Genomic DNA, 16728 nt, shown 5'->3' on the forward strand with positions numbered 1-16728 from the left:
AAAATGCAATTTAAATATAATTTATCTCATGGGAAACTCTGGGTAAAGATTAAGGATAAGCTGCAGTGCAGATTCTGATCATCTTTGTGCTTCAAAATGAGTCTGGCTCCATCCACTGGTTCTGACCAGAAGTCTAACTTCTGGCCTCCCAAAACCCAGGAGGAACCCAAACCCCATAATCCCATAACTGAGAGAAGGGAGAAACTCAGAACTGGTTTAACTAGATTCTCAGCTTCAGGTGTGGGTGCAACTTTGTCTCTTAAATTACAGCATTGGGGCTAATGAATCATGGAGCCTGAATTTAAAGAAGATGTTGAGATAAGTGGGCCCCGTTTGCAATTTTTTCTATCAGTTAGCAGGAGGCTCGATTCTGCTGCCTCCAGACTCGCGGGCGAGCACACCATCCTGCAAGGACCTATGTGAGCAAGAGATGAAGGGCAATGCTTGGTGACCTTCTCGCAGCCATCGGAGGCCTGTCACTGAACTATTAGAATAGTCTTGAGCGCGGACCTGTGTTTTTCCCGGATAGTCACAGCACCGCCTCATTTAAGGGAGCAGGTCTCTTTCCATTGCGTTAAAAGTCATGCATTTGTAAAAGAATGCCTACAAACATCCACGGGGACAGCGGGTGGCGGGAAGCAGCCAGCATCCCCGGAATTCCACCCTCACAAATTCCAAGGCTCCTCTCGGCTAAAATTCTGTTAAAATCTCGACAGAAATTTGCTGCTGGGCTGTCTCGGTGAACATAGCCTAAAGGAGATAAGAGACTAGGAGGGTTGAAAGGGACTCGAGAGATTGCGTGCGGGACGCCCAGGGATCCACCGACCCCGCCCCAGAAACCTAGTCTTTAAGGAAGCACACTGGGTTTAAGAAAAAGGTGTCCGCAGAATAGTAGTAAGAAAAATCTTTAGTACAATTTGGCAGCCTTCACTGGACATCTTTCTCTTGATGAAGTAGAGTATGATGAGTCTTTGATCTTGAAATATTGAGTCTCTAATTTGTTCCTCACCAATCCCTACACTTGACAAAATTCAGACTTTTGCTTCAAGCGTACGTTTTCCGTTTTCTCGAAAACATAACTTCTCTTGCAAGGTTTCTTCCGTGAATATGCCAGAAATCAACACATTAAAGCTTGCTTTCCTAGAGCCAATGGACCTGATAACTAAATAATCTATGTGGAGAAACGTATTGATTTATGGCCGAAACTGAGCAGAGGTACAGATAAACTATAAAATCTCAAAGGTTCAGTTTTCGTGTCTATATGAAGACTAAAAATACCTCGAGGAATTTTGAAAGTATTACATCAAACAATGAATATAACACGTTCAATCCAGTGCTGGTGATACAAGAAATGTTCAAAATATTCGTTCTGTGTTGTTGGTTTGTTTGTTTGTTTGTTTTAAAGAAGAAAGCAAGGATTAGAAGCACCAAGTTTCTGAGTTAATGGCAGGGACGGGAGCGGACACTCTTTGGGGTCTTGTATTTGCCAGAAAAAAAAGAGAGAGAGGGAGAAAAAAAATAAATATAATTAAATCCCTCAGGATTTTTTTTCAAGTGTCGTGAGTGGACGTAGATTAAGTATTTTGATAGTTTAAACTAAATGGTTTCAGTAAAGTTACTGTGACACATCACTGACAGTTAATGGCAGACTGTACATCATGCGTGGTTCCATGGTGTAATGGTTAGCACTCTGGACTCTGAATCCAGCGATCCGAGTTCAAGTCTCGGTGGAACCTACCAATGTTTTGTCTCTTATTTTCCCCTGGAAAATATTGTCCACCTAAATGACGAAATCAATTTTGCCGATTTTATTTCTTGTAAGTCCAAACACATTGGCATTTGGATGAGGAGGCAGAAGTGGAATCCCATTTTGGTTTAATGGAATTCATTTTATAAGGAAGAAAAGGAGTATCAGATGTAAGTTAAGTACAAGTGCAAGACAACAACCTTGCACTCTGCTGCGACTAGAAAAAAAAAACTCTAATAAAAAACAATAACGATTCTTTTAATAAAGTTTACTTTCAGTGCACATTAAAAGAATATTTGAAATTGTTCAATACTTCAAAAGTGAGAAATAAATTAATCTAATAGTACTGGAGAATTTATAAACAGCAAATTTCTTTTCTGCCCATGACCTCTACCTGCACAATTTCTGACTCCCTCCACCCTTCCACAGGGCCACTGAACCGTGTGTGTGTATATATATATATATGTGTGTGTGTGTGTGTGTGTGTGTGTGTGTGTGTGTGTGTGTGTGTAGACATCTCAGAGAGAGAGAGGGAAACTAAAGGTGGAAAATCCTAAAGTAGGTGACTTTAAGTAAACAAGCATGCAATACTCATTATTACATTTTTAAAATATCTACAGATTTAACCTATTTCAGCTTAAAATGGGTGGGGAATCCATAATGACACTTTCATTGCTGTAGTCATCTGCGCTTTGGGCTACACACATAATACCAAACATCTCCTTTTATCATCAGATAAAATGAGTGACTGCAGCTATTTCCTTACTAATTACATTCTTGGTGTAAGTTTTCCTTGTTTTTCCCCTACTTGTTCTTTTACTGTTTTGCAGTGGATTCGGGATTTTTTTTTTAAATATAGTATTTGTCTTGGATGAAGTTTGAGTAATTTTCTTTTTTCTTGGATTAGACATTTGCAGGCATTTCACATGAACTAGAGGCTGGGAAGATTCCACCCCCACCCCTACATAGCCTTATGATACCAGGTTGTGTGGGAGATTTTAAAGTAATTTTTTTTTTCTTACAACCAACACATATGAAGATTCTGCTCCCATATACTGATCTTATATAGTATCTGCTGCTTCTCAACATTAGTCCTTTGGGTAAAGCACTTATTCAAACATTCATGTCTAGGTTCTCCTTCATAATGAGTTCTGTGAAGTTCTTGCTTCGACATTTAAACACACTCCTTTGTTCAAAACCAGAGTGCTAATTTTCTCTCTCACAGTGTACCACTGACTTTAAGACACTATGCATCTATATTAATTTGGTTGTTTTTTTTTCTTTTGCAAATACTGTACAGAGAAAACACTACTCATGGTCTCATTACATTCCTTTGACCTTCACAGAATGTGGAATCTACTCTTCATACTCCATTATCCATATAAACAGATCATTTTTACTTTGCTCAAAATTTTAGTTTGCTTTATTCTTTCTTATATTTATAGGTACATATTGCCAGATGAAAATGCAAAAGATGTCTACTCTGCAACTGAAAACCTCAGTCTTAATTGCATACATTGTTGCCATCACACAGTATATATACCAAATGGAAATATAAATATTATGGGGCGTGCGCTTATAGTGCATCTTGCTTTACATGAAAGCCAGCATTCCTTGAGTTGACCATAGTGATGAGTCAACAGTAGTTAATGAGTATATCATGATGCTTTTAGCAGCAAGACGGACAGCAGTATGGCTGCCACGTCGTCTGAGTGGATAACTATGTAGAATGCCCACTAAAACCGTAGTCGACAGGATTCGAACCTGCGCGGGGAACCCCCAATGGATTTCAAGTCCATCGCCTTAACCACTCGGCCACGACTACTGACTTACTCCTTTTCTTGCGGGCCAAAGTGAAAACTAGTTGGTGGCAAGTTCTGAAACAGTTGGTCTGACAACAAAAAGTTTCTTAGCCTTGTCCAGGTCTCCCGCTGGTGTATGAAAGAGAGCAAATCAAGAAGCAGCTGGTGATGCAATTCAATAAAAAGCTCCTAGACAAAGGACTGGATCTTCCTGGATGCTGGAGCTTGTCCACTAGCTGCTGATAACCGCGGACACGCACGATCACTCCTAATTTTCGGGAATCCGCAGAAGCCGAGCTTTGTGTTTAGAGTGAGTTCCAAACAACCTCCAGTCGCAAATACCAATGGGAAAAGGAACTCGAATAAAGGGAAAATGTGAGAATTGGAGGTGCGGGGTGGGAGTGGTCATCTGTGTTTACTTTCAGGTTTAAAATCTAAATCAGGAATCTCTTCCATGGCATCAAACTGACTTGTGCTTCCAAAAGAACGATTAAAATCAGACTACGGCGACAATTCAGAGTGAGGGGTGGAGGGTAGGGGAATTGAGCAATTTCTGTCCTAACTAGAAAAGACAAGGTTCCGGATCCTTCCTTTGAAGGTCACTTGTGTCATCCTAGTGAAGGCTGCGAGACAATTCCCAAGCTACCTAAGCCTTCAGCCTCTGGAGCCCGGGGAGAAGGGAGGCACTCAAAACAGGTTTCCCAAGGATCCGAATTCTGCAGGAGGACATTTTTGGTCCCTCTCAATGCAGAACAACGCAAAAATACATGGAAACACGTAAATGTTAGAAAAAAATTCAGCTAAATTAATACAGTTGATTCTTGAGTCAGAGACTATCTGATTTATGAGAATGTGATAATGAAGGGGAGACTTGGCTCTGATTCCTTCTCATGGAAATGTTGTTCAGTCGCTCAGTCATATCCAACTCTTTGCCACCCCATGGACTGCAGCACACCAGGCTTCCCTGTCCTTCACCATCTCCTGGAGCTTGCTCAAACTCATGTCCATTGAATCAGTGATGCCACCCAACCATCTCATCCTCTGTCATCCCCTTCTCCTCCTGCCTTCAATCTTTCCCAGCATCAGGGTCTTTTCTAATGAGTCTGCTCTTCGCATCAGGTGGCCAAAGTATTGGAGCTTCAGCTTCAGTATCAGTCCTTCTAATGAATATTCAAGGTTGATTTCTTTTAGGATTGACTGGTTTGATCTTGCAGTCCAAGGGAATCTCTCCAAAACCAAGGACTTTATCTCTGTGTTCTAGGAATGGAAGTGTTTTGCTGTGGCATAAACTAGTAGAGAGAATCTCAACTATGAAAAGAACATAACCTCCATGATTGAGGCGGAATATACCTCACTGGGAGTTAAAAGAAACCATTTCTTTAGGATAATAAGAATTATACCCCCCTCACCATATTCTTGCAAATGTTATTTGGTCTTGCTACCAAGGCACTTGCTATATACATCCATTTAGGCTCATAAAGGGTTTATAACTTTTAACACAGTAAATTTATTTTGAAGTTTATTGTCCTTGAATGGTCTAATCAAAGTATTGTCCCCAACCAGCAGAGTGCACACCACTTGGGAACTTGTGAGAAATGCAAATTCTTGGGCTTGGATTCAGATCTACAGAATTAAAAACTTGCTAGGAGTGGGGCAGGCAGGCATGAGGAGATGCAGTAATCTGTTTTAATAAAAAGCCCTCTAGGTGGTTCTGATGCCCATCGGAGTTTGAGAAGTACTCTCTTAAGGAAATACTCTTAACAAAGAGAAACATGTACTGCATAAAAAATTATTTTTATTTCTCATTGTAATAGCAAAAAAAAAGGCATTAAAAAGAGATAAATGTTTAAATATTTTTGTTTTAGCTGTGTAATTGATCATTACAATGCCAGTAAAACAAAATTTGGGAAGACTTTGTTATTATTCTGGGAAAATGTTTATAATGTAATGTTCATTGACAAGAGCAGGATGAAATGAACATGACTTCAACTATGCACAATTTTTACATATGAAATACTGAGAATAGAGAAAGAATACTTCAAAATACTGCTAGTGCGGGTTTCTGGACTAACTTGTGCAGGCTTACAAGTTAATTTTGTTGTTTTTGCCTTTTACAATGTAAAGTAATCATCCAGTTTTGTAAGCGAATGGTATAACAATGTATTTTACTAATTTATTGGTTCCTTAGTGATGAGTGTGTGTATCTCATGGATCCCCATCAGAAGCTGACAGCAGGAAGCTGGTCTCTCAGAATGTCTTCTACTTAGGCTCCTTCTATCAGACTATCAGAATAAGGGGTCCTTCCAGACTGAGGAGGAAGTGTTACTGGCCAGTTTGCCACAGTAGCGAGATATTCGACTAAATGATGTCAAAGAGTAAGAAATTTTACTTAATAGGAATACACTTTCTGGTAGAAAATTTCTTTGAAAAGAGCTTTGTTCTGTACTGTTACTCATGTAAAGATACAACTCAATTGCCAAGTAGGTAACACAATTGCCAAGTAGTCGTGGCCGAGTGGTTAAGGCGATGGACTAGAAATCCATTGGGGTTTCCCCGCGCAGGTTCGAATCCTGCCGACTACGGTACCTTTCCCCAGGGAGAGGTTTATCCTATTGAGGCATAGCCAGTTGGGGAAGAATGCCCCTGTCTTAAAGTGAGAAGGCTTGTTCTCCAACCTGGCTCTTTATGGCTGTTGCGGAAAGGCATGAAGCATTCGGATGGCGCCCCAAACAGCATGGGGGTCTTACTACTATTATGAGCTTTAAGAAATTCTACCATACCCCAAATGGTGTTTTCTTTTCTCCCTAGGAAAGTCAGGGCTTTGGTGATGCCTTCCCTTTTCCTGTGATGAAAACCCTGCTTACAAGGCAGACAGACTTTCTTAAGAAAAAAAACTTGAAACAAGCATTTCCTTGCTCAAAGAACCTCACCCTTATCAGGGATTGTCTATGTCCTTGTTCATGTACAAAAGGAAACTCCATGAAATCTTGGAGGAAGCACAAGTGAAAGTTAAAGTTATGGTTGTCAAGTGGGGAATCCAAAATGGGTATTAATAAGCTAACTACTACACACTAAAGAAATTAAGTAAAACCATTTCCTTTGTGATCCAACTAGATAGGGACGATGATGTTACATCTGGTGGACTTGTCCTAGGAGGGCCCAAAAGCAGTGATGGGTATGACTGTAGATGGATCTGCCAGTTGCACTTTTTTCTTACTCTTAACTTACTGGGTCCCCAGATATTCTCTGGTGGGCAGTGATCATCCAGGTGGTGGGTCATAGCTGGTGCAGTGGAAATAAAAAATGATTCATGAAGGAAAATATGGCAATAAATCACCAAGTCTTGGTAATTTCTAATACACTCCAGGCCTTAGTCATAGGGGAACCAGTGGCAGCTAAGCAGAACATTGTTGATCCCTGCATCATTGATGACAAATAAGCGAAAGTGCAGGGTCATCGACCAAAGTCAAGCTGAGTACTTAGGGTGAGATTGATTCCAGGACTTTATTCCTGAAATCAAAGGCTGCACTTGTACCATGGGGGTGCGTTTCACCTCTGTGTAGTCAGGAGAAAAGCACCAGACTCAAGTTATATAATATTTGTAGAGGAAAACTGGTTGTCACTTGAGGAAGAAGAAGCACACAGCTGATGAAGAGACCCAAGCACAATGTATTTGCTTGATCCTCTTTACGTATGTAGTGGCAGGTCAGGAAGTCCTAGGCTCAGGTGTTAAGTTCCCTCCTGGTCCCATACCCGAAACCAGATAAACGGAGCTTGAAGTTATTTTTGTTTCAATTTGGTGAGGACCATCTCCTTCAAACTCCATGTGGCCTCAATTCTGTACTTTGTCCTTCCTTTCCTGAACTTCCACTCAACTGCTCCTCCTTTCCTTCTCTCTCATTTGTTGTTGCTGCTGTTGTTTACTTGTTAAGCCATATTCAATTCTTTTGTGATCCCCCTGGACTGTTGCCCACCAGGCTCCTTTGTCTATGGGTTTTCCCAGGCCCACTGGAGTGGGTTGCCATTTCCTTCTCCATCTCTCTCCTTATGTCTTCCCTTTTGTCCACCAACACTCTCATCTCCTTTCTCATTGTCTTCCATTCTTTTTTCCTCTTCTCTCTGCTCCTCTTTCCCTTCTGTTGTTACCTAGCATCTCTCAACTGGACACTTTCTCCTCTGTGTTCCTTCCTCTAGGGCAAGGTGGAATCATATAAATCCATCTCTGCCTCTGCCTAACAGGTGGAGATTCCCCATCATTCGAGGTCTTTTCTCTAATGTTTTTCTGCCGCAATTTATCTTCATTTCATCCCATTCAAATACTGGAATGACCAGCAGTTGAAGAAATGAGTGTGGCCATGGTTACAAGTAAAGCTTCTTGGATTCAACACATATTTTTTGAGCCTCTCTAAGAGAGAGTCAAGCAAGCAGTGAGGGAGTAGACAGCTGAAGTGGAAGACAAGTTAAGACTAGGTAGTGCTTGCCATTATTCCGTAGGCTTCTGAAGACAGCTGGAGCAGAAAAAAACAAGATATTTCTGTCCCAGGAAGCCCAAAGGGTGAGAATGGTCATGAGATCATCTCTGGTGGCTTTTTTTTTTTTTTCTGGTGTCTTTTGTCTAGCGGAAACTGTTTTAGTTTTCTTGAGGAAAAGATGAGCACACGTAGCAGAGGATGGTTTCGATCCATCGACCTCTGGGTTATGGGCCCAGCACGCTTCCGCTGCGCCACTCTGCTTACACTAGAGGGCAGTGCTAGCGAACATTTTTCAACCTTGATTCTTTCGCATTTCCCCAACACTTCCAAGTTTAATATTGTCACTTTCTCTGTCTTCTTTTCACCATTCTCAACCTTTCAAGAGTCAGTTTCCCCCTCACCCAAAGCCCTTTCTTCTGGATTTCCTCTTGGTCCTGCCTTTCTCCTTTTCTCTCCTTTCCCTCCTTCCAAGCATGTACTTAGATTTATCAGGCAAAAGTGGACAATATCTCATGTTCAGCTTAAATTACTCCCCTCTCCTGGGTGCTACACAAATTTCTTTTGCTCTGCTGCTCTTGATTATTGGAGACCCCAAAATAAGGCTCCATTTTGCCAAATCCCCCTTCTTGCGAGGTTCAGAGCCAACTGCGACTCTTTCCCTCCACACCCCAGCCTGGAGTCATCTAGCTCTTCTCTCTATTTGCAGAGGTCTAGTCATATGGCAAGCTTGTTTGAAAGTGGTGTCATTGCTCAGAAACTGAGAGACTTAGGAATTAAGATAGTCCCTCAAGGACTCAACAGGCCCTGAACTGAAAACAAAAGCTCCCACCAAGGGTAGAGACAAGACCCTTTTCTGCAATGAGGATTTTGCCGGAGTTTCTGCTCTTTTTCTTATTCTTTGCCACGGAAGCTGCAGACCTAGTGTTGGCAACCCAAGACAGTGAGGAGGCAGGGGTCATCACTTTTGTCTCTGTATCCACTGCCAATATTCTCCTGCCAGCATTAACAGAATAGTCTTCTCCGTCTGGAAGAGGTTCGCTTGGCCTATGCACCTGTGCTTCAGTCACTTTCTCAGAAATGGAAAGGTTTGAGCTCAGACCTGAAAGCTTCAGATGCAGGAAAGCTGTAACACCATAATGGCTAGGGACTCTGCCATTGCTATAGCCAGTTTTGCCCTGTCAAAATCTCTGCCCAAGTTCCTAACCACGTGCTGATTTGCCATCCGTCTATCCCCAGTAGTGAAATGTCTCTTCATGTCTTCTATCTATGTTCTAATTGGATTGTTGAAGTTTTTAAGAAATTTGTTGTTTCCAAAATTCTTGTGCATTTGCAAGATACTGTCTTTTGTCAGGTATGTGGTGTGCAAACATTTCCTCCTAATTTGCAGCTTGTTTTTTCAACCCCTTAATAGTCTTTAAAAAAAATAATAATTTTGTTTATTTATTTGTTTTTGGCTGTGCTGGGTTTTCATTTCTTTTTTTTTTTTTTTTTCTTGGGTTTTCATTTCTGCTCCGGCTTTCTCTAGTTGCAGTGAGCCATGGGCTACTACTCTTTAATTGCGGTCGGCAGGCTTCTTATTGTGGTGGATTCTCTTGTTGCAGAGCATGGATTCTAGAGTGCTGGACTTCAGTAGTTGCGGCATATGGGCTCAGTACTTGAGGCTCCTGGGCTCTGGAGCACACGCTCAATAGTGGTGTGGGCTTAGTTGCTCTGTGGCATGTGGAATCTTTCTGGATCACGGGTTAAACCCATGTCTTCTGCGTTGGTAGGCAGATTCTTTACCACTGAGACACCAGGGAAGCCCAATGGTGTATTTTTGTGGAGTAAAATTTTTAAATTTTGATGAGGTCCAATTTTTTCCTTTTAAGGATTGGGCTTTGGTATCAAGTCTAAAGGACAAAGATTCTGAAGATCTCCTACGTTATTCTCTGAAAGTTTTATACTTTTACATTTTAGTTTGTGATTTATTCTAATTTTATATATGGAATGAGGTCTAGATCAACATCAAAAAAAGGTTTTTGTTTTTGCTTATGAATGTCCAATTGCTCCTGTACCATTTGTTGAAAAGGCTATCTCTCTTTCTTCCAGAGAACTTTTTTTTTTTTGGTACTGTTGTCAAAAAATCAATTTGGTATATGTTGTAGAGGTCAGAATATATTTTTAATGGAAGGAAATAACTAAGACAATCACTAGACATTAGTTTGCTAAAATTTGCTTAAAATAAAGAGTGGATTGAATACTCCACATAAAAAATAATAATATATACTCTGGAAGGTTATACAAAAATTTATTTTACTGTGGAGAGAAAGTGAACAGCTAGAGCATGGATAGAAGATAGACTTTATTCATTGCATATAACCTCAGTATCATTTGAACTTCATATCATGATTATTATGTTTAATTATTATAAATATTAAAATTCTTAATAGGCAAGGAAAATAAACTTTTTATCAGTTGATCACTGCCTTTTGGTAGAGATAGTTTTCCAGTCAAGAATTTTGCTTTCTTTAGATAGCATTTACTTCTGGCTCTTTACCCCATAAACATGCTGGAGTTGTGTGAAGCAAGCATGGAGTTATTGATCGATTTCTCTCAGACAGACAAAAATATGTGTGTTAGAGATATACAGGTTGTAGTTACATATGAGAAAAGAAATCCCTGAAAAGGTAAAAATTTCATGGAGAAGCAAGTAGGATTTTGAAAGCAGGAAACACCAAGGTATATCTGAAGTTAGGACTCTTCTCAGGGGAAAAGAAAATATATTAGGATTCAGGTCAAACCTATTGGAAAATGCAATAATTATGACTTGGTTTTTTCTGTCAAGGATGAGTTAATTGCAGGATTATAAGCTGGAAAGGGTAGTAACTGCCTGCATTGTGGCTAGAGTTCCTGTTTGTGTTTGGACTTGCAGCTCCAGAATTTGTCAAAAAGCATAGTATTAAGGAAGAATTGTTTCATAAGCAACAATCACGTAGTCGGCAGGATTCGAACCTGCGCGGGGAGACCCCAATGGATTTCTAGTCCATCGCCTTAACCACTCGGCCACGACTACACAATAAGCAACATGCTATGAGAATAAATAGCCGTGCTGAAGCTTAGCTTTCATAAAATTAAATCACATACCAGAAAGATTGAGTCATATATCAGAAAGTGTATTTGCAGTCAATGTGACCATTCTTTGATGTCATTTGAGTGACTATCATGCTGTTATACCATACTACCAGGGAAAACATTATCCTCAGAACTGGAAAGAGACCTCATTTGATGGGTTATTGGTGTGAGATCAGTGTCTGCTCTGTCAGCCTCTGGTGGAGATTCATGAAATAGACCACAAAGTGGAACAAACTTTAACATTCACTTCAGAATTACATGTAATAACAATGCTTAAAAGAAACAAACACACTAGAACTTAAGTCCACACACAGTGAGGATAGTGATTTTCAATAAAACTTTCTTCCCTGGTATAGTAGTAAGTGAGACTCCGTCATTGGGAAGACAGATGTTGGGTTCATGTCAGACAAATCTATTAAGACAGAAGGAATTTGTTTGGAGCCCACATATCTTTTCATAGTCATTTTATGTGTTCCCAAAACAACAAAATAGAGTTAACAAATTGTTCTCATTCAATGGTCGTGCGGTTATTAGACAGAGACCCAAATTATTTTTGCCTCAAAATCCCATGGTAAAATAAAACTTGTTCACCCTGTCACAGAGAGATTGGCCCTGACTCAAAGCTAACATCTGTCGAAACCATGTCAGGGATTCATAAATACTGTTAGAGAACATAGACACAAGACTAAGAACCCTCTGCATTGAAGAGTCTCCTTTATGTTACAAAACCTATTTTCAACTAATAAGCACTTTTAACTAACAAATGTTACTAAACTGTAATTAAGCAAAAAGTTGCTGAATAAATGTCACCTTTGCGTGAGTCATTAACCTCAATTTTGTATATTAGGAAGCCAAAGTTCACCCATGCCTGAAGCTATAATCGCAGTCAAACCAGTTCTTAGAGCGTCCCTTTTACAGAGGGATAAAGGGTGTGGGTTTCTCAGTACACATTTGGGACACTAGAATGAAGCATAAGTAGGTTCAACAGAATGGAATGGAGCCTTGTTCAACCAAAGGTTGAACCTCCATTTCAGGTCCCTTTCAATCCTTACTCTAAGATCTCCACTGAGAAGAAGCCCTTGATTTGTGATAGTCTCCCTTTCTTGTTGAAAAAGGAAGCATGCAAAAGGGAAACAGATGCTAGACAACTTTAGTTTTCTTAATTCTTAATGAATATTCTGAATTCCATTTTTCCGATTTCCATTTACTGCTGTTGCCACTTTTCATTTCAAAGTCATAGATGTCTCATAGTAGCATTTAACTTAGGATGTTCTGTTGCTTCTGAAAGACTAACAGATGTAGCAAAAGAAATACCAAAAATTCATAAAATATTTAAGGAAAATAATGGATTAATCGACCAACTACTTTTTTGAGATGTTTAAATGATGCCAAGAAAACAAAAGAGACGAAAAGATGTGTTAAAGGGATGTACTATTTAAAGGACACACAGCAGTTAGATTCATAAATGGGGTTAGTTTCTACTACATTAGCTTATGTAATCGAAAGTGATGACTTAACCAGTTCATTTCTTCAAAAACACGTATGCTAGCAGGCAGAATGATGAATATAGAAGTAGCTTCATATGAGACATATAAACAAAGATATATGGAAGCACTAATATTACCATTGCATTTTCTTAAACAATAATGTTATGGCAAAGACACTATAAGGGGCACTGAAGAAGGGAAATGAAGGATGGAACTTGAGGGCTTTTCAAAGGAGGAGACACAGACAGGCAATCTTTAAGGATTCACGGGATTTTAGGAGGTGAAGAACCTGGGAGTGACAACACTGGATAAGCTAATAATCAATTTTACATTTGAGCAACTCTATCTTGACTTTAAGGCTGCGCCTTGACTTTGAGGACAGCAAGTCAGCCAATCAGAGATGAATGATTCCCACAACTGAAACAAATGTAAAAAGACATGGTGAAGGAGGCTCATGGACTTTCTGGCCTCTGCCTTCCTAGAAATAGAAACTTTGGAGGTTTGACAACGCTCCTGATGCTGAAACAGGAGCTATTTATGATGCTGGGTAAGAGCTATCTCCCTACTGTCCTGGAAGAGGAGCTGGGAGCAGGACTCACTGGGCTTTCACAGACACTCCTGAGTAAGTTAGCAAAGAGTGTCCTGAAATAGAGAGTTTACTTACAGCAGCACTAGCTCCGAAAGCTCCAAGAAGTGCATGCTAAGAAGACTTCTGTTGGACCATAACCTATTGTTTTCAGTGTAGACCCTCCCTTGGTTTCAATATTCTATTAACTCAGTTGTATGTTCTCTTCACACTCTAAATCTGTGATGTCCAATACTTTAGCCACTTGTGACATGTGACTATTGAGCACTTGGTCCTACTTGAGCTCTAAGTGAAAGATACACAGCAGACTTTGAAGATTTTGTATGAAAAAACAAAGTAAACTATCACACTGTCAACTTTTCAAATTTCTTACATATTGAAATGATATTTTGAATATGTTGGGTTAACATAAAATATATTATTAAAATGACTTATGCCTGTCTCTTTTTACTTTTTAATATGGCTACTAGAAAATTTTAAATTAAATCAGTGGCTCAGATTTACTTCAATTGGAAATGAACTTCCTAATTTACATTCTCTGTTGCAATTGCTGTAATTCTTGTTGTTCTTACACTGCTCACCAGTTTTATTTTTGGTTTATTTTCCTTATTTATAAGAAATTTCAGTGATTTAAAACTAAAGAGAAAGGGATTCCCCTGGTGGTCCAGTGGTTAAGACTCCTTGCTCCCAATGAAGGAGGCTTGGGTTCCACCCCTGGTTGGGGAACTAAAATCCCATATGCTGCAGGGTATAGCCAAAAAAGAAAAAGAAAAGAAAATGTAATGAGAAAAGTTCTAGAATCCTAATAGAAGCATTCAGAAACCAGATTACAGGCTGATACTCCACAAAGCAAGGTTCTGTGTAATAGTCAGTCCTGGCTCAGTATCGCTATTCCAGCCCCCAGAACTGGAGCTTCATTTTCCATGGGATTCCTCTAGAAAGCAGTATCTGGAAAGAGAAGAACTTCTGCTTATACTATCAACATTCTCTCTAAGGTATCTTTTTGAACAAATTTAAATTCTGTACATTGATGTCATGTGGGTTACTTTCCACAACTCTAAAGTTAGGAATTGTTTCCACAGAAGGGCCTTAATATTTCATGACTTTGACATTCCAGAATTCTATTTAGTTTTTGAGAGTCAAAGCAACCTGTATGCTGAAGGTAAGAGATGGAGCGATGAGAAATGATGCACTTTGCAAAGAAATATCAAGTTCATCCTCTGGAAATCCAGGTCTCAAAAGCCAAAACCAAGTTATTTTCTTCAAGCAGACCCTGCTCAGCAAAGAGGACTTATCACAACTCAACATCACTGACCCTCCTGAGGTTGCGACTTGATGTTTCTGGACTACTTCATTCCTCTGAACACATGCATGAAAGAGGAAAGTATCTGGCATTTAATCAATGAATATGGAACTCATTGGATTTAAGAAAAATTAATAGATGCATTCTTGAGATACACTAAAGTTTGACAACTGTGCAGATCTCCACAAGAGAAGTGAGGATCAGTCCCATTAAATTGCCAAGTGAGATAATCTAATTTTCCTAGGAAGGCACTCAAGTGTGGTTGACATTGCTTTAACACTTCAATACATTAACTCACACATGTTAATGACCCAATGGGATTTTGTATCTGAACTCTGTGCCCAGAATATATCAAAACCTCATCTCACTTTTAGCTCCTCTCTCTTTACCAGGGTCCTGGACTCCAGGACAAGTTAGTCTGGTATAATGTTGTTGACTTTTTTGGTTTGGCTACCAAAAGAATGGCTTAAATAATTTCTTCAGTTATGTAGTGGCTTGCCTATTAAAATCCAGTTTGTATTCATGACCATAGATGTGAGTTCTGGCTTTCACTTATATGTGATCCAAGATTTCGTGGAGTTTCCTTTTGTACATGAACAAGGACATACATGACTGGAGAAGAGACCTGATAAAGGGGAAAGGTTTCTGCCAAGTTCTTTCTTTAGAAAAGGCTGCCTTCTAAGCAGGATTTTGACTGGAGGAAAGAGGAAGGTACCACCAAAGCCTGGGCTTTTCTAGTGGGGAAAGAAAGCACCATTAGGGCTGTGGTCAAATTACTTAAAATTAATAATAAATTAAACCCTATACAGCTGTTTGGGGGTATAATCCCTGCGCTTCCAGTGGCAGGGAGCCTCTCACCGGCAACATAAAGAGCCAGGTTGGAGAACAATCCAGCTTCTCTCTTTAAGGTAACAGCATTCTTCCCCAACTGGCTATGTCTCAATAGAGAAGGGTGTCGTAGTCGGCAGGATTCGAACCTGCGCGGGGAAACCCCAATGGATTTCTAGTCCATCGCCTTAACCACTCGGCCACGACTACTTAGACAGTAGTATGCTCATTGGCCTGAGTAGCTGTAGAGAACTTCATTTCTCTTCAGAATGTCACATTTTCTATCAGAAAGTGTATTTGTATTAAGCAGTTTCTTGCTCTTTGGCGTCATTGTGTCAAATTGGCAGGTAACACTTCCTCCTCAAACTGCAAGGATCCCTTATTCTGATGGTCTGAAGGGAGGAGATTAATGTTTTGCTGTTTGCTTTTTTATTGCTTCCTTTGCTGTGCAGAAGCTTTTTAATTTGATATAGTTCCACTTGTTTATTTTTGCTTTTGTTGCTTTTACTTTTGGTGCCAAATCCAAAAAAATCATCATCAAGATCTATGTCAAGGAGCTTAAAACGACTTACAGACTTGAAAGTAAGATCTAAAAGCATAAAACCATTGGAATGGGAGGAAATATTTGCAAATCATATATCTGATAAGGGGTTAATATCCAAAATATAGAAAGAACTCATACAAGTGAAAGGCGAGAAAACCATCTGATTTTAAAATGGATAGAAGATCCGAATAAATCTGTCTTCCAAAGACATACATACGGCCAACAGGTACATGAAAAGATGCTCAACATCATTAATCATCAGAAAATGCAAATCAAAACTACAATGAGATATCATCTCACATCTGTTATAATGCCTATTATCCAGAAAACAAGAAATAACAAATGTTGGCAAGGATGGGGACCTCTGTGCACTGTTGGTGGGAAGATAAGTTGGTGCAGCCACTATGGAAAATGTATGGAGTTCCTCAAAAAATTAAAAATAGAACTATCATATGATCCAGCAATTTCACTTCTGGACATTTATCTGAAGAAAACAAAAAACATTAATTTGAAAAATATCTATGTACTCCCATGTTCATTGCAGCACTGTTTACAACAGCCAAGATATGAAAATCTCTGTCCATCAATGGATGAAGGGATAAAGAGGTTATAGTATATATACAATGGAATATTATTCAGCCATAAAAAAGAATAAAATCTTGCCATCTATTGCAATATGGATGGACCTTGAGGGAATGATGCTAAGTGAAATAAGCCAGTCAGGAAAGACAAATATCTTTTATATGTGGAATCTAAAAAAAGAAAAAATAACAAGTTTATAGATACAGAGAACAGATGAGAGGTTACCAAAGGTAAAGGTGGGCTAGGGCAAGTGGGAGAAATGGAAG

At 39.5% G+C, this 16728-nt stretch overlaps 6 non-coding genes across 6 annotated transcripts; 2 read left to right on the forward strand and 4 right to left on the reverse strand.

Moving 5' to 3' along the window:
- Window positions 1-1664: 1664 nt before the first annotated feature.
- Window positions 1665-1736, forward strand: TRNAQ-CUG (transfer RNA glutamine (anticodon CUG)). The gene has a single exon. It is a non-coding gene; the product is annotated as a tRNA-Gln (tRNA).
- A 1754-nt stretch (window positions 1737-3490) lies between these two features.
- Window positions 3491-3572, reverse strand: TRNAS-UGA (transfer RNA serine (anticodon UGA)). Its single transcript has one exon. It is a non-coding gene; the product is annotated as a tRNA-Ser (tRNA).
- Window positions 3573-6049: 2477 nt separating this feature from the next.
- TRNAS-AGA (transfer RNA serine (anticodon AGA)) lies at window positions 6050-6131 on the forward strand. Its single transcript has one exon. It is a non-coding gene; the product is annotated as a tRNA-Ser (tRNA).
- Window positions 6132-8210: 2079 nt separating this feature from the next.
- Window positions 8211-8282, reverse strand: TRNAM-CAU (transfer RNA methionine (anticodon CAU)). The gene has a single exon. It is a non-coding gene; the product is annotated as a tRNA-Met (tRNA).
- A 2709-nt stretch (window positions 8283-10991) lies between these two features.
- TRNAS-AGA (transfer RNA serine (anticodon AGA)) lies at window positions 10992-11073 on the reverse strand. Its single transcript has one exon. It is a non-coding gene; the product is annotated as a tRNA-Ser (tRNA).
- Window positions 11074-15464: 4391 nt separating this feature from the next.
- Window positions 15465-15546, reverse strand: TRNAS-AGA (transfer RNA serine (anticodon AGA)). The gene has a single exon. It is a non-coding gene; the product is annotated as a tRNA-Ser (tRNA).
- Between the last annotated feature and the right edge of the window lie 1182 nt (window positions 15547-16728).

This window comes from Odocoileus virginianus, unplaced genomic scaffold (genome assembly GCF_023699985.2).
Source record: "Odocoileus virginianus isolate 20LAN1187 ecotype Illinois unplaced genomic scaffold, Ovbor_1.2 Unplaced_Scaffold_29, whole genome shotgun sequence".
NCBI lineage: Eukaryota > Metazoa > Chordata > Mammalia > Artiodactyla > Cervidae > Odocoileus > Odocoileus virginianus.